This window comes from Anticarsia gemmatalis, chromosome 13, assembly GCF_050436995.1.
Source record: "Anticarsia gemmatalis isolate Benzon Research Colony breed Stoneville strain chromosome 13, ilAntGemm2 primary, whole genome shotgun sequence".
NCBI classification, from domain to species: domain Eukaryota; kingdom Metazoa; phylum Arthropoda; class Insecta; order Lepidoptera; family Erebidae; genus Anticarsia; species Anticarsia gemmatalis.
In genome coordinates, this window is record NC_134757.1 from 266,089 (window position 1) to 285,048 (window position 18,960).

The following is an 18,960-nucleotide window of genomic DNA, read 5'->3' on the forward strand; positions in this document are numbered from 1 at the left end:
TTTCAAAATTGCGGTAATATTTAAATTGTGTGAAAAACTAGTATGGTTTCTTTATAACATATTTTAGTCAGTTTTCGTCAGTTTCCATCAGTGTCCTGGGAATAACTGTAAGGTTCAGGATACACGAGAAATGAAAGGTCCGAATGCAGAGATGATACCCACTTTATTTAGTTTGAAACAAGATATTGAATACATGCTTATAGAGATATACTTATTAATACTTTATGTGCTACTAGTGCACTACCATAGTGCCGGGTACTGTACATAGTTCCAACTTTTACGTGCCAAAACAATTATGTCATCTATTTCTTCCGAATTTGCTTACAAAATAATCAAAATAGTCATATAAGGAACATAATAATATTATGACTATACATAAAGAGAATTTAACAAAAATATAATGCCTAGTTTTCCAGTAGCACTCTCTAGCTTTCTCTAGCGATATTACGTATAATCATTGCTATAATTCCACTTTACGATGTCTTGACAGCCCTGTCTCACACAGTTGTTCCAAATTTCACACCTCATACCGTTTACTTAACGCTACAGAACACTACCGATGGGACTCTTTGTTTTATCCTCACCCCTAACTATAGTACCCCTACGATGGGGGACAACACTCCCTTACACGGGGCTTGTTGCACCGTACGGTTAGTAATTGATGATTGATTGTGGAAACAACATGTTATCCATCATTGCTACAGTTTTGACATCCTTGATGAACAGGTGAGAAAAAATATAGCTCCTACGGAACGTTGATGGATGATTGAGGGCCCTCGATATCAAGATGTCTTCGAATTCTCTTGTGTAGTTATATTTTTGTGACCCAAAATGTACCTTGTCTTGCGTTAGATTTGCTAATATGTAGGTATGGTTTAAAGTAATAGAACGTTATACCTACGTGGCGTGGTAATATTTATTATAATAAGAATTATAACTTTTACTATATTAATGTATACCTCTGTGTATTTGTTTAGGGGAAGTAGAAAACCAATTTTAATCTTATCTCCTAGATAAAAAGATAAATCAATTCAAGGCTTCCACGAACTACGGATGTTGATAATAAAACAAAACAAGATTTTTTATCATTAATTACTTTACGGGAGCAGTCCTCATTACGGCTATCTCGATCTGAATCACTTTCGTCTGGCCGGTTGTCATGGCAACGCAAGTAAAATGGCGCGTCGACGGCTTCCCGCGCTTTCCTCGCGTTCCCGCCATCCCGCCATATTGATCCGAGCACGTTCCGAAACCCTTTATAGAAAATATTTATTGTTGAAATTGTATGCGGTGCTAAAAATTATTGCGATACTTCCCATGAGTTATGTGGATGTTTTGAATGTTTGGTAACAGGTATGTTTTTGAAAAATAGCAGGGTGCGTTGTTCGGTATTTTTATCTTCTTTGTTCTTAAGTTCTCAGCTTGAGGTAACAACCACATTCTCGCGACATTCTTATCGTGTTAGGGTAAAGGAAAATAAAATATTTAAAAAATCTGAGCGCCGTTGCAATGACTTTTAGTGTTAACCGAAAACAAAGCCTCATTGATGAAAAAAAAGAGTTTCATAAAGGAATTTTGCTGGCGAAATTGTGAAAGCACATCATCTCAGGCGATTAAGCTTCGCAGAAAAATATCTCAAGGAATTTCTGAAAAAATAATGTTATCTCATTCCAATTGGCTGAGTGAACTAAAGGCTGGAGTCTCCCGGGCCGTAGGGTAGGTTCATTGCCCTCGGCCTTGGCCTGCTTACGTAACACACCGCAAGTAGCACTTTGTTCTGAACACCCGCTTGTACAGACGCTTACAAATCGGAGTAAACAACTTTAGAGCCGTAACAAGTTGATTGACGCGTAGGGAATATGCATAGAAATTGGGTTATTAAATTTCGAGGAATTTTATAAAACTAGCTTTTTCCTGCGACGCCGTTTACGTAGAGTTCATGAAAAAAGTTTGAAGCTTCGCCCGCGTAGTATGTTTTTTGCTGAATATAAGTAGCCTTTGTAACACAGGTTTTCGACTATATCTAGCTCAATTTCATAAAAATCTTCTCAACGGTTTAGCCGCAAAAGCTTAAAATCTAGACTGTGTTACTCTGGACTGTTAAAAATGTACCTAACGAAATAAAAGTAATTCCATCGTTCACAATATTAACCAAAATTCTCTTTACATACCAAAACGACAATTCTACCTTAATTTTATAAGGTATAACGGAAGTCCATTGTAAAAACGATCGCTTTAGGAAGCCCCTGCCCTTCCCCTAGCATCGTTGGGCTATAATTAAAAGCTCCAATCGTCCACCGGAGTCCGAATACCGGGCCCTCTTGCTAACGAGAATACCCCTACAATTGGCTACGTTCTGGAATTGTTCCAAATAGGCTATAATTCTTGTCATTTGTCTTTACATTACGGCTTTGTCTCCAAGAATGTATCATTAATCTATTTTCCGAAACATTTCCAAATATATTTTTAACTACTTTATGATTTAACTGTTGTTTCAAAAGGATTTATGTATCAATCTTTGTGCTAAAGTACATCAAGAACCCATCAGTAGTTATTGTTTCAAAGCTTAATAAACTTCTTTACATCATTACAAACTTGCGGATATGTAGATAATTAGATAGCATAGATTGGAGGATATTTTATGATAGTAACATCACATTTATATTTAGTACTTTTCGTGCGTATACATATAACCCGTCTTTTCAGAAATTTTAAAGTGTTAAATATAATTCTGTAAACCTTTTAAAAATAACTTGCAAATGGAAAGAAGGAAAATTAATAAACAGGCTAAAAATTCCAACTTACTATAATAACAACATAGTTCCGACCTACGATATAATTGTCTGCAATTTGATATGCAAACGTTGTGGTGACGTCACGTGTCGCCTAAGCGACAATCACGGAGGTAACGATGTCGCGTCAGTTTAGCGTCCTCTGACCGGTGGCTGCGCGACGCACCCTCGCCACTCTACTACAGGGTTGTTGGTGAGGGATGTTACCCTTGAAGATGGGAGATTGTAAGATTGGGAAATGTAAGGTGGTGATTTTTGGCGGTAGTTTGAAATTTGTTTCAACTGGATTTGTCTTGAGTTATTGTAGAGTCAGATTTTTCTTTTTGGTGCCGTTTCATTATGTTCAATTAATTGTTTTATCCACGCAAATTACGCGTTTACATAATAAAATGTAGTATTTATACATTCCCGGAATGCTTGTGAACTGATTAAATACTTTGGTGTTAACTACCTTTGAATATTTTCATAACAATCTAAACTAAAGTAATTTTATTTCCGCGGAATGTTGTTAATCCAATATCTCATTATGTTTTCAAAAATATGCATGATATTACATACCATAATTATCCAACAAGGAAAACTTTATTTATAAAAATATTTTATGAAGCTAAAGATTTTCTTTAACACATAAAATATTTCCTCAATTTCCGCCTACAAAAAAGCCTCCGAAAATTTTCACTCTGGCAGCCCACCCACGCTTCAGCAGTCAGTGCGTCGCGCGTCGGCGTCCCAGACGCGCGTGTCTTCCTTCACCCTCCCGCGGCCGGACAAAGAGTAGTGCTGTGTTTACTGTTTACCCCTCTATTTGGAGTACTTGGACCACTGACTGCAATCATGGGGAGCCGGTAAGTGACGCGGTTTACTTACATCTGTCCTGTAATTGCAAGGGGGATGTTTTTAGGGGGTACTTTTAAAAACGGATGTGTATGCCTTGTTTTTGTATGTTTGTATACGGAGAGGAAATGACATAGACCTGAAACTCTATTTAATAATTAAGCTTGTTAAAAAATACCTATTTGGAATGTTACATGACTTTAGAAACCGAATTTTGTTACATGATATAAAAACACAGGTACTTGTGTATTCGGTCACGTACTAACCTCTTCCTATCTTTACGCGGAAAATATACAAAACATATTATACTACAAAATATTTTACCAGCCATAACAGACATGAAAAATGATATTCTAATACAAAACTCATTAATAAAGCAACACGGACATGAAAATAGGACATAATTTAGTTCACCATTTATTAGGTTTTTGTTAACATTACTACAAAGAACATGAAAAGGTTTTGTATGAACAATAAGAGACAGTGAATGGCCTTGTGACCCGCTTCCATATAAGACCATTGTATCAATGAACTCGTACATATATGAATTTAATCAAATAGTGCGGACGAACATTCGTCTTGGAATTGGCGCCCAACGTGGGATTCCTTCAACCCTCATTAATGTTGATTGTATCATTGAAATTAGGGGATCCTGGAGGATTTCGACCTCTATCATATAAAAGTAAGGCTATTTCTTTTGAATCTCCGTTAAATATATAGGTATGCGATGTTTCTTCAGTCTTGAGAAAACATGTTAGTTTTTAGGAAGGATGTTAGTAGGCTCTTTTATTTATATGTAATAGGAAAACTTCAACAACAGTTTATTTGAGTCCGCAATGTTAACTGAAATGACTTTTAATAGCAGTTGGATAAAATTACCAACTTTAATATAAGATGGTATCTTTACCAAAATATCATTAAATATTTTTTATAAGACAAAGTAGTTTATGGTATGCGGACCACCAAAGAAGTCATTTCATCATTGATTATTAAGAAATCGAGGGGTTTTCCACCCCTATTGATACAAATATTGTATTTATTTTGCCGGAGCTCGTTTACGAAGTATAACTTATGTCCTGAAGGCGTTATATTAATAGATACAGCCTTAGGGGTGTTTATCGATGTATACAGACTTTACGAGGGGTAAAAATAAAATGAAGTATAATTTTGTACTAATAATGGGCTTTCTATAACTCTGTTTAGGGTTGATTTGATTGATAGTAAATGCAATAAGAATATCGCATAAAATTATCATGAATCGCATTATTAAATTATATTTATACATACTCATAGTACGACGGGTAGACAAATTTTAATTATTATAATATCACCTAATCTGGGGGCACGGAAGTGCCCCCGCAAGTCGAGCAAAAAAAAAGCGGCACGGCCGTAACATCCTTTTCTCGAAGCAATTCGGGCTATTTTTGACACCCCTATAATTTCGTTGTGGATAAAACAAGAAGCCTGGATTTTCAGCAACTAATTAGTCATTGTATAAACACGGTATTTAAAATTTCAGTCAATTAGAACCAGTAGTTTAGGAATGACAACTTGTTAAAATTTTGAATTTTGTCACTCACTGATTCACTGACTCACTGACTCACCGATCATCAAAAGTCTAAGGTACTTCTAGCAGACTTAGAAGCTTAAAATTTAGAATACAAATAGGATTTAGTGTCTTAATTATGGGAAAAATTTAATATTTTCTAATTTCGGTCCAGTTTTCTAAATACACCAACTGCAACAATAACTTTGTAATCCCATATAAATGTATAAGATTACAAGGTTACATTTGCAGTTAATGAATTATTATTACAGTAGAAAATAAAATAAATAGGTGTAAATAGGTACCTACTATATGAGACATAACGGGGGAGGGGGTATAGGGTGGATAAAGGTGTTTAGCCCATGAAACTGAACAACATTCCCATAGGAAATATGTTGAATTATGAAAAAAAAAAACGTCTTTCCATACAAATTGGACTTATGTTCGCTCTACAAAAAGAAGTGAGATGCCATCAAAAACATTCTGTGAAAACCTCAAGTCTCGCCGTAAAAAGTTGTGAGATCGATATAATACCAAGTCGATTAATCTATTTAGTCTCTACTTAAAGGACCTTCTGTCTTAAGTTATTACGTATGTTATTATCATGCCAATTTAAAAAAAAATACCTTTAAAACAATTAGATCGACTTGGTCATCGCAAGAAAACACAAATTCGCCATTAACATTTCAGGAGCATTAACTTCTCGTCGTGCTGTGTAGTGTGATACATACTAATAATTAAATCATGCGATGGCCAGGTCGGTCTATTTGTTTTAAAGGTATATTTTTTAAATTGGCATGATAATAACATACGTAATAACTTAAGACAGAAGGTCCTTTAAGTAGAGACTAAATAGATTAATCGACTTGGTATTATATCGATCTCACAACTTTTTACGGCGAGACTTGAGGTTTTCACAGAATGTTTTTGATGGCATACATATTACTGGTCTTAGTTCACGCTATACAAATACAGGCCTTGATACTTTAAAAACTGAGTACCTAAATACATTCGGGCGTCAAAATATTTTCTCACAACATTATATTTTTCCGCTGACGAAGCTATTATTGTATTTCAAATACTTACACAAATATTTTACGAAAGAGGAACGTTATATCATCAACTTTTTGCGTGGGAAGAGAATAGGCAATACTCAGCTTTCAGCCTGTCTGCCGATTGTATGTCGAAATAGCACATAAAATAGTCCAACTATGAATCATGAAAACATACTTACAGACCATAACGCTGTAATATCATGTTTATGAGTCACAGTTCGTAAATCAATTACTATAAAGAGGAAAGGTCAAGTTTACATGAATAGATTCCTAATTTAGATATACTATAAAACTATTTATTATTGTTTTGTTATATACAAATTGTTGCTATGGGAAAAGCGCTATTTTCTAACCGAGGAATCAAAGCCTTAAGCAGGGATAGCTGAGTGGTCTCAGCTAGAGATGAATTAATTTTTGTTGGCCGACGTCGAAGGTTATTTCGGGAGGAGAGCCTTAATGTTATAATACTTTTTTTTTAAATAGATTCAACACCTCATTTTTTTGACAATATTAAAATTTAGTTACAGATTGTAACCAGCGATATTCTCGTATTCCTATTGTTAGAAAACGTCTATATAAGGAATACCAGCTGGGAGGTGACAATGTGTGTTTTTAAGAAATTAATAGGGGTGGAGAAATTAATGAGATTGGTAGAGCAGTTATTTTACGTTAATTACCAAGGGATTTCGAAATGTACGATTCGTTTACTAATACGAAAAAGCGGTAGAAGTCCCACATATGTATACTACATGTTTATTTTGCAAAAGCTAATTGATTGACTAGTTAACGTTTTACTTTGTAGTTTTCTTTTAGGATTGAATGAAACAAAATTGTCATTACCGTCCTACTGTATGATCTCTTCGTATTATAAGAGACTAGTCAGGTTAGGTTAGGGAATTTGCTTCCCTTGAAGAACTCTCGATAGAGTCATTAACTTGTCAAATCAAATCGTCGCAACTAGCATAAATTGTTTATTGTAACTAAATTGTACTCTCGACAAAACCAATTTACAGTGGCAGCTGACCTAACAGTTACGTGTACTATTATTTATTCGGTGTTATTATTGCTTTGCTACTATACGGTTTGCAATATGATTGTATTGAATTCCGCATTATATTAGATATTTATTAGATAACTGCGGAAAAGCTTCGAGGCGTCAATTTTCAGGCTCGTAGTTTATCTTAATCGAACTAGTGTCAAGGAATACTTCTTTATGTAGCTGAATGAAGTGAATTATTTTTGGATAATGGCAACAATGTGAATTTGCAAATTTATAGAGTCATGCAAAAATAATACGAAGTTTCGATGTTATTTACGCAGAACATGAAATTTACACCCCCCCAAACCACCCCGGGTAATAATTCCGATAAGGAAAATCCGATGAAGTGTCTTCACAAAATTTTCCTTGTGCTACCGATGATATGAAAATATTTTTAATTCTCTGTCTCTTGGAATGTCCTGAGTAAAGGCCTAAATATTAATAAAAATAAGTTGAAAATTAACCACAAAAGTTTGCATGGCATAAAAACCCGTAAACATTCTAACTACCGTTGCTACATAAATCTTTCAAATTCTTAAAAGTGCAACACCTTATCATATAACTATCAGCAATTTACAAACAAAAGCATAAAAGACAGACAAACAACTTATCCCGAATACAACATGCTATAAAAGTGTACATCACTTGGAACAGTAATACGGTTCATGGTGCGATCGTATGGTGTATGGTGAGTATGGTGAGTGAACTGTACGAGGTCACTCGAGGTCAGTGTTGCTGTTATATAAATAATGTAATACATATGTCCAAGATCATTAGATTAAAAGGAGCTTCTTGCTTTTGTTTTAGAATAAAATTTTACATAATATTATAATGCAACGGGTCTTATACGCGATTAAAAAACCCGTTGCATTATAATATTATGTGTACTAGTCGCGAGAGTTTAAAAACGTTAATAAAATTTTAGTTGGAAAATAACTTGGGCTTTATGAATGTGCTTAATTAGATAAGTTATACCTAAGTTGGTATTATGTTTCAGTGAACACTAAAGTACTGAAAGATTTAGACACAAATGGCATGGACAGGCTTATGTCTGGCAGTGGAAGCACCATTGCGAATCAATCTTTGTCAAGGTACAAATGCCGTGACATCGAAATTACTTTCGGGAAATGTGTTTTCTTCATCGATACTATAATTTTTGCAAGGTTTTAAAAGTCTTTAATAGTATTGTTCCAACTTAGGCTTTAGTAATATAGTGGTTGTTTTTGATAAGGCTACTTTTGACATCCAATTTTTTTCAGTCAGTGTTCCTAATGTTATATCAACGTCTCTAAAGTTTACATACATATATTTATTTGTTCAAATTCACATCTCATTATACCAAAAAAAAATAGTTCTTTGAAATCAATTAATTAATAGTACAACTTCTTAACAAACCCTTATTTCCACCCCTAGCTAAGTAAATGTGGAATAATTAACAAACACTATATAGTTAGTGATTGAATCGGCTGTGATTTCCGGGAACCAATCAACTGAATGCATCGAACCGTTTATTGAAACATTTGCTGTATCGCTATTCTGAACCGGGTAAAGACACATTAGAGCGTTTCCTTGTAATAAATTGAAGAGCTGCTGTAACATGATGATGAAGTGAAGCAACGACGTTCGATATCTTGTTTGTGCCGAGAAGGCATACGCATTCAAATTTTACAGTACAGTAACTAGAAGACTTTATTAAAAATAAACAGGAGTGAAATATAAATAAAATGCAACAATCTGTACGTTGTATTTGTAGATCGAATGATTATTTTAATTAATTGTCCGCTTTACACAGTCTAGCTGAATAGACCCATCTTATAGACTATCTGATAATAATATGTTGTCAAGGGAAGGCTAAAGCGAAGAAACACAATACAAGGTGTAAGTACAAAACAATAATTCACCGAAGAAAGTTTCGAGCATACGCGTAAATCCTATGAAACTCTATCTAATCTGTCGTCACCTTGTCTCGTAGACTAGGCAGTATTGACAGTCCACCCCGCTGTTGCATAACAGTCGTAGGGGTGAGGTCATTCACCCCCACTATCGACCAACAAACGGTAAGCAACTTTAAAACTACCCCCGCGAACATAACCGACATAATCCTACCTCTATTGCAAATTAAACCTTATTATTCATGACATAGAGTTTACAGTTATTAAAGTAATGTGACGTCATCCCTTCCTTTAGTATAAAAATGCTAAAGTTTGTTAAGATGTATGGACATTTTGTGACCCTGTCACGTAAAACTACTGAACGATTTTTGATTAATTTTGGCTAACACGTAGTTTATAGCTAGATAATTTAAACGCAGATATTTTTTTCCACACAGACGAATTCGCAAGCAAATGTAGTATTATAGTGTGTTTAGGTGTCTTTGGATGCTGTAACGGACAAACAGCTGGAGTAATTTCGATGAAATATAACACGGAAATATTGAAAAACCGAAATCAAAAACAGCCTTAAAAAACAACCCTAAAGGGATCGAAATAGGGGAAGTTTGTGTAACACGAGTAAAGCCGCTTGTCCAACTAGTATTGTATATTTGAAATTAAACTCTATAGCGATTCCTATGGGTTTACACTGTTGTTTAAATTTGAACGTTAAAAATATACAGATAAGGTTTGTTTTTGCTTGTAATGGGGTTGTTTCGTCATTTGGATTAGGTGCTTGATTGAATTCAGGGTTTAATGTAATTGTAATTTGATTATGGTGCTCATTAATATGTAACGAGTATTAATCAATAGATGTTCTGACTTCCCTATTTTATATGAATAACGAAATTGAACAAATTGGGTGGTTCTATTAAAATTTAAAATTGTCCCTGATGATACGTGAAGACAGGGAGAATAGTTTCTTAAATAATGCACGTCAATGTGAACAGAATTAGCTTTTTGTGAGGAAGGCGAGGAACCGCACGTTTTAAATTCTACTAATCTGGAAAAACATAGTCTGCGAAAGGGCCCAATTTTTTCATCTTTTAGGACTGAACAGAATACCTGTGAAGTTTTGGTATATATTCTGTGATTGTTCATCGAAAACCTTTAAGTTATTTATCCAATAACCTTATTTTATCATCGACATCATCAGTCTCACCGGATGCAGCTGAATACCAGTATTTTACATGGAGCGACTGGCTATCAGACCTACAACCAATTAATCTGACTATGAAAAAAATGTTACTAAATCAAAGTATGCATTCAGATAGGTGGTCTACAAAATGCACTAGTAAAACGCACAGTGACCTCAATTGGTTAATATTGGTAGTTAATTCTTCTACGCATCCTGACGTCTGTGAATGAGATAACCGCCTTGAACCTCGTCATTGATACAGCCTTGAAAATGTGCGTATTGATTAACTATGCAATTGCAACAAATTAGAACACCCTATATCTTTCATGGTTTGGTTAGAAATAATGGTGACTTGATGTAACTGTGAAGTAGACAATCGTGATGAAACCTTACATGCCTGAGAGTTCTTTTAATTTCTTTAAAGTATGCAAAGCCAAACGCCTCCTAAAAACTATGGATTTCTTATCTTTCCCTAATTTCTGGAATAATTGGTTTGGTTTATAAATTGGCATTTTCACAGGAAGTGCAAGAAACATTTCGTTACATTTTCTTAATTCATAAAAAATTTTAACTTATTACAAAGTAGCGTTAGTAATAGAATATTGAGCAAATCTAACTTATGAATCTTCTAAGCTTCTAAATTGAAGTATTTTTTTATTTTATGTAGAAGTCTTCATTCTTTACCAAATTAAACTTCAATAGATTAGTATACTCGTATATTATTAACATACATACATATTACAAACTATGTTAGAATAATCTTTGTACATTATGCTTAAATTAACAATCGCAGTATATTGAAAAAATAAAATATCATCTGAAGTTCATTGAAAGAATCAATTATTTTGGCATACAATTTCTTATCTACATTATTATATTAGTTAATAATAAACAAAAACAAACATACAGTTAAATACATCTTAAATGTAAAATAATATCGTAATAATAATAAATTCGCATTGTTGCTTAATAAAATACAAAATAAAATTCAATTGCTTTAAATAAGAATAGAAAAAGGAAAAAATAATTTAGTAATACCAAAACAAAACACACAAATTTACTTTCTTTATGAGATATGGCAGTAAATTCAAATTCACTCTACTAGAAGCTCCAAATAATTCAAATAATTAAATCAATTTCACATTTATTAACAAACAAAAAGCAAACCTTTCTACATCTTGAATTCACTTCCTTGCAAAGACACAGCACAATCAAGCAGTATACGTCACCACATTTCCACCTTGGCAGTTGTTCTTTACAAACTTGCGAGCCTTGGGTCTGCAGCGATGATAATATATCACATAGGTTACAGTCAACATCAAAAGCACGACCAGGAAAGCCAGGTACAGGTCAATATGGACCACCACAGTACCATGGGAGGCGCCGCTTGAAGGTGTGATGATGACCTCGTCTCTTGGCTGGGTGTCACTCATTGTGATGATGTATTTGTGAACTGTGTTGCCGATCCGAGGTGCAACTGCTGAATGAATGATTCGAACTGATGTGGGGAGCTGCAGTTGAGATGTTTAGACTTATTTAGTGGCCGTTTACATGCACTGGAACGTGAAAAGCGATATAATAATATTACAAATTAAATAGGTGATTTTCTGGTCTGATAATTACGCGTTACGTAATCGATGGAACCTTTGGCAATGACCAGGATACGACAAGGACCCCGGACCTCATATAAAATGAATTGACATTGCGTGAACGCAATCGCAGACAATCACACTTAATGTGGGTATTTATTATTTGGTAGGGTCGCGATTTGCACAACTATACCTGAAATGTCCACTCTGAATATACATACTATTCTAAACATGCTAAAACTTCAGAAAAGAGTAGAACCAATAATAAAAATTGCCGGAGTAGTCTAAGCTACTATTAAATTGCTTTACAGAGTGTGAGATGTAATATCAAAGAAACTCTATGACGAGTTAAAATGGTAACAAAGTTGCCTATCTTTGCTTTACGGTACGGTATGTGAATAGATCTTAATATCTATCAAATTAAGAGTGCGGACAGGATACTAGTACGACAATACCTATCTATGCAAATTAGATACACTAAATAGAATAGAAGAAACTGATATCCTTCCCTACCTAGATTATTTTCCATAGAAACAATAATATTATATCAAAACCGGTTCACTATTTATTTGCTGCAAGTTTCCGGCCTGAATTACACCATTTTCCTAAATAAATAGTCCAACAGGATACGATGTATCATCCCTGTAATTTATTTCACAAATTCGTTTAGCATTTTTTCGGGGAAAAACACAAATACCTTTTGCATTTTTAATAATTGTTATTATTAGTGACTAGGTTTTTTTATTATAATATTTGAACATAATATTAAGGACCGTTATCCTTTAACATTTCCTACCGCTTCCTCACATATTTATTCCCTACTTTCCTATCTATTTCTTAATGCTACATTAGCATCACGGTAGTCTTTTAATCCCATGGACTTCGCCCTTATCCTTCTAGCCGTTTGTTTTGTTTACGTTTCGCCTAGTGACATTGATAACAATTCAGTCACCGGCCGGTATCTGTTAGATGAATTACGACCTAGATACTCTATTGGGTCTAACTGACAATTGAAATAGTTTGCAGTCCAGTGCAACAGACTGTATGCGCTTATAATAAACTTACTCTATACAGCGTATACATTTTACACATACATAAAATCATGCCTTTTTCCCCCATATTAGTAGGCATAGACCAAAAAACATTTAACTCTATGTCAAATAAATTAAGGCTCACAGAGATATAAACATATTCCAGAGAAAGGAAGGCGCTTAATGCTAATTAAAATCTACTGTTTGATTGGAGAACTTTTTTTATTTACAACTCCTGCACTAAGAATTGCTCTTGTGTCGCGGGGACATTTACAAACATACAAATAACGGACAAAGTACAACCAGTCCAAAACAGTTATTTGTGGATATATAAATAATTGTTCCGGGTGGGAATCTAACCCACGACTTTCCGTCGCAATGATAACAGCGTGGTGACCTGAACTACTGCGCCACGGAAGCAGTCAGAACTGGATCAAAATCATAATTCTTTATCAAAATACTCTACAGTAATTTAACTCATTATATTAGGTCAAAGTCAAAGGTCTTACCCACGCCCTAGAGTCCTCTGCCAATAGACCACATAGAAACAACACATTATACTAATAGTAATACTAATATAAATAGTGTCAAGGCTCAGTCGTAGGTCTTTTATGCAGTTAAGTGGACCAGTTCGTCCGTCAATTGGGAGCCGAGGCCTAGTAGTGTAATTGTTTTGCACTTGGCAACATTGAATAGTCATTGGTACAGTAACTGCATCGATGACTGAAGTGCAATTGTGTTTAGTAAATAGAAAGAATGCCCATATGTACATAATAATAAAATTTACTACCGCTACCTTACCCTACCCGCAGTTGGCCAGCGTGGTGAACTTAAGGCTGAACCCTCTCCTCATTACGGGAGGAGATCATTGCCCAGCAGTGGGACAGTAATGGGCTATATTTGTTTATTAATTCTTTCTTATACTGACAGTTTGAGAGCTTAGTTCAGGATATTGGACCCTGGTTTAGTTAAGTTTGAGACGAAATCGTTTCCGAGCCAGGCAATATTGCCCAATATTAAGTAACCTCTTATTCCATGAAACTTGTAACCTACCAAAACCAAGTTTATGTAACTCAAAACCTCTACTGAGAACTGGATAAATACATAAATGTACTACAATACAGTGCAGTTGAAATACAGAAACTATCCACGAGCCATCAAATACGCTCCAAAACATTTGACATCAGGAAGGCCACAGTATAACGATAATAGCAGCTAATTAGTTCAGTACGTAACAGCTGTTAGTCTGCAGCTGCGCTCGCCTGTATCCAGGCTGCATTGCTCTGCTACTCTGTAACGATGCCCTACTTTCGCCCGGAGTCTGGGCACGGACCACTGGCTCAAACGAAGCAATTTAGATTTTCTTTGCTTTTGTTTTATTCCTTGTAGGCAGTTGTGTTGTGGGAGAAAATTGTTCTTTTGTTTCTATTTTTACGAGTTATTCGAATTTAAATTGAACATTTCAAAACATGGCAAAAGACACTTCAAAAGTTATTACATGGGACTAACATTGTAAGTATCGAAATTGGGTGTATTTAATTTATTTGTGCCTACGATATTGCAGGCGTGATATTATGTATATAATGTAGGTATGTATAATGTGGAGGTTAGTGCTTAAGGGTGGTGGCGATAAATAACGTACTTCATTATACAGGATGTATATTTACTGGTACCAGGATAAACAATATATTACTACATATTAAATACTAAATATATGTCCTAACTAAATGAGTGCGCGGAGACGAGTGCCGCGCCGGACTATTGCAGGCGTGCGCCTGACTACACAATGTAGCGTCAGCAGTGTCGCTACAATACTACCCCTGTACAAAACAAAATTTTATTTAAAAAATTTTGACATTGATAATACATATTGGTATAAGAACAATAAACATTAAACAAATCAAGAAATAACGAACAACAAAACCATAGTGTACTTATTTCGCTTACTCTGCGTTCTGACTAAGAATATCAATTCTGACACTTGATACCATGAACGCTATATGAGCTCTAGTAACATTCCAAGTAATGATAATTTATAATCAATGACTTCATTATTATAAAACACCATAGCAAGAACAAATTGTTAACACATGAGCTAAATTATTTCAAAAACAAATAATATATTTATATTAAACAAGAAAACAAGCCAAAAATTTCACGATCTTTTTCTGCGACCATTTTCCGCGATCCTTTTCCACAATTTTCATTTAATTGGGCCGTACTGAGGTAAGACAAGGTGCACCATCCAACACTGAGCGGTATCCGTCCTCGCTTCCAAGTGTGATGAGTGGCTTCGACGCGTGCACTGTTCCATAGAGTGCCACCGCCGGTCCCTCGTCGTCTACCGTCTTCGGAGCATGCTGCGTAGTGTCGTACGCCTCTCGCGTTCTCCGCAATATCCTCGTATATACGAGGATATTGCGGAGAACTCTGCCCGTGTCGCCGTGCTGATCTTCGTCCTTGCTCTCGACGATTCCATATTCCGGCAAGCTGGCTGCCACGTGTCACATGTTGCGATTTTCGTCGTCGCTAACCATGCGCGTGTTCTTCGTTGCCACATTGTACTGCTTCGGAAGGTCGTGTCTTCAGTTGTCGAGCTTGTCATGTGTGTGTCACTGTGTTCATGATGGTACCTGCTGGCTGTTGCCACGCTGCACATGCGCTATTTCGGGTTCGCTGGCCATGTGCACGTGCATTGATGCCACGTTGCTGAAGCCTGAAGGTTGCGTTTTCGATGTCAGGGGTCACCAATATGGAGGTATATATAGATGATTGCAGGGAGATGGCGATAAATAAACTACTTCCTTCTACTGTAATCCAAGTGTATATTTGGGTTAGGTAATCATTTATTTACTCCAGCAGTTTTATAGAATTAATTGACTATACGTTTTATATTGCACCCCAGAAGTTACTTGAGCTATGTGACATTTCCATAAGTGGGTTTGGAGAGTGTTTCAAACATAACGAGTATATCCGCGTCTTCTAAGTCTCTTTTGTTTCAACCTTTTAATTGCTAAAGTTCAAGCCTTTAACATTTCCTCGCGACTCTAAAATGCCGCTATGTATTTCTATGACTCTGTAGAACCTCCTTCATACAAATATTCTCCCTCCAACAATGCCATTATCCCGTTAAACGTGGTATAAACATATATCTTAATAACCTGACGGTTATGTGTTTACCCTCGAGCAGGCAAGGCGCTGGTCCACGAGATATGACCGCCTTAAGTCACGCACAGATCATCGTAATACAGCCTTCTCAGCTCTGTCTAAGGCTGTGTTTCTATCAGAAATGTACGAGAAGTGTTAAGGTCGCCACGCCGCTTCCGTTGCGTCGGGAGGTCTTGAGTTCAATTCCCACACGGTACAATTATTTATGCGATCCACAACAAGTTCTTTTTCGGGTCTGGTTGTACTTTGTGTCTGTTGTTAGTATGTTAGTAAAAGTCGCCGCGACACAAGAGCTAATCTTAGTGCGAGAGTTGTCGTAAGAAGTGAGTTTTGCTTTGGTACTGCTAATCACGTAATATTTAAGTAGCTTTTTACTGTCCCACCCTTCTTTTCCACCCTTTTCCTCCCTGTTACGTGGTGAAGTTTGAAACTTAACTTCCCCTATTCAAAATCACGGGCACTTTGATCGCGAAACCCTTTAAGAATGCCTTCCCTCAAATATTTTAATGCATGGTACTTATAAATTTCAAACCCTGGTACCTACATAGGGAAAGAATAGAATACTTAACTAGACTGTCGTAACATTATGTTTTAGTAAAGTTTTCCTCCGCACCGCACATCCCTGGTGGAACCACGGTCTGTTGTCGTAAACTTCACACTTTATGTCTTCAGATGAGGACACGAGGAGGTATTTAATGGTATTATTTTACAGTTTACTAGCACAGTCGGCTACAGAGACGGCAATTTTATTAATTCATCTAGCTAAGTTGGAAAAAAGTGGTAGTTAGGAGTGTTTAATTCCGATATTTGACTGGTTTTCATGATGATAGAGTCGGTCTGTAGGATTCCCACGCATTTGATTTTATTTTATTCAAAGAAAGTCTTTAAAAAAGTTTACTGTGAGCAAATTTTTTACTACTGTAAAGCCAGCAATTTAATACCAGTCCAGTTTCGTAGCGCATTTTGGAAGAATTGAGTAAGCAATTAAGTCATACAATAGTACTGAGTAAACTAAATCATGTTACAGATGTATTAACAAAGTAATTTATGCACAAAGAAAGACATCTTTAAATCTGAACTCACAATTCCTGCAACATTCCATTCATTTCCGGACAGCAGAAAAGCTTTCCGTTTCTTGCAACAAAAGAACATTCAAACAACATCTCCGAGACTAAAGCGTTACATCTCAAACACAATATATTTACATAAACACAACACATACACACATACATACATACATACATACATACATAGCTAGCTAGCTTCATCCCCCGGCCCCGCGCTCACAATCCGCGCTCTTTTAATTATGCAACGAGTTACGTACTCGTTCCATGGAACTGTACTGATATTAATTATATTATGCTGGTTTTTTGACAAATGTGCTACTTTTTCCTGTCGTTGCTTACGTGAAGATGATGTAATAGAGTCAAAAGTTAAAAGTTTCACAACTGTGATGGCTGTAGACTAGTCCTTAAGACTGCTGTCTTAATTAATAAATATACCACAAAGCAAAATTCAAGTTAAAACGTTTCGGTTTACTAATCGTTTCCCGTAATAGTTAGTTTAACTGTAAGCGATAAAAATCAATCTGGACTGCAAAATCAGTAGTTGAGACTGCATCTTCTGAAAATGTTTATCTGTTTACTATTGTCTTTTGTTGCAGTGTCTCAAAAAAAATAAAGTATCATGTGTTGGTAGGAATTCTAAACTGTCTTTTACAAACATCTACAAAACCTACACAGTCACACTATAACCAACAAATAATCAACCATCCATTCTAAATGTTAAACCAAAATACATCAGAAAAACCTTCAAAAAACACAAGCAAAGTCATGGCCGAAACTTAATCACAAAGTGCTTCCTTCAGATCGATAATCCCCGCCATCCTTTCCGGCGCTCATCTAAAACGTTCCGGCCATTAGAGGCGATAATTTTTCACATCCTTATATCTAACCGCGTGTATAGATAGTGATTAATGAGAGATCCCTCGTTATCAGGCCGTTTGAGAATGAGGCTGTTCATCTTAGGAGGCTTTGTGGTGTAACGATTGAATCTGATTATCTGGGTATCTTTTGTGAGTGTTGCTATGGGATAAGTTTTTGATTGTCGTACAAATTGCACGGATTCTTTGTGTTCCGATGTCTGTTGAAGCCGAAAATGATTTATTTTCTTTTTTCGTGATATTGAATTGTTAATGGATAGGTTTTTAATTTTAAATAAATAAATATATTTAGTATTTACTTGTAGCATAGTATGTAAAACAAAAAAAAAACAATAATTGAACTCTGAAACGAATAGCATTATGAATGAACCTAAATTTAGATTTTCCTAAACTATCCTAATTTGGTAGAAAATCTACCACGTTTTTGGTTTATAACCCAGTATGTAGGTTTTTTTTTAACCCATTACTGTCCCGCTGCTAGGCAGGGCAGGGGTCTCCTCCCACACGATGGAAAGTAAATAGTATAATTGAAAGAGAAAATAGTAAAAAAATATATATCGCATTTATTCGACTGCTAAGTAACCATGTTGAAAACCCTACTTCGTATATAACTCGTCAATGAATGTACATATCCTCACATCTCTCACTCAGGCTTAATTACCTACAATCACATTTGGCAACGTTAAGACAGAGTAAGCCGAGGCGAGGGTGGCGGATACACGACGCTGAGGGGCGGCTGCAGGGCCACTTATGTAACTGGTAGTTAGCTATCCACCCTATAGCTTATCTGTACCATTAATTGACAAGTTTCTGATAGTATTCATGTGTATTTACATGTATGTATGTATGTACGTATAGTGTGTCTTTATGAAATTGTATCGATCGTAGCCGTGGT

At 35.7% G+C, this 18,960-nt stretch overlaps 1 protein-coding gene across 2 annotated transcripts in view; it reads left to right on the plus strand.

The window, feature by feature from the left end:
• LOC142977988 (uncharacterized) overlaps nt 1–18,960 on the plus strand; it is a 47,995-nt gene that overhangs the window by 5,212 nt on the left and 23,823 nt on the right. The window contains exon 1 of one of the 2 annotated variants that reach the window (XM_076122178.1): nt 3,398–3,637. The exons of the other annotated variant lie outside the window; for it this stretch is intronic. The gene's annotated coding sequence lies outside the window, so the exon portion shown is untranslated. Of the gene's footprint in view, nt 1–3,397; nt 3,638–18,960 lie in introns of those variants that run through there. 2 annotated transcript variants of the gene reach the window in all.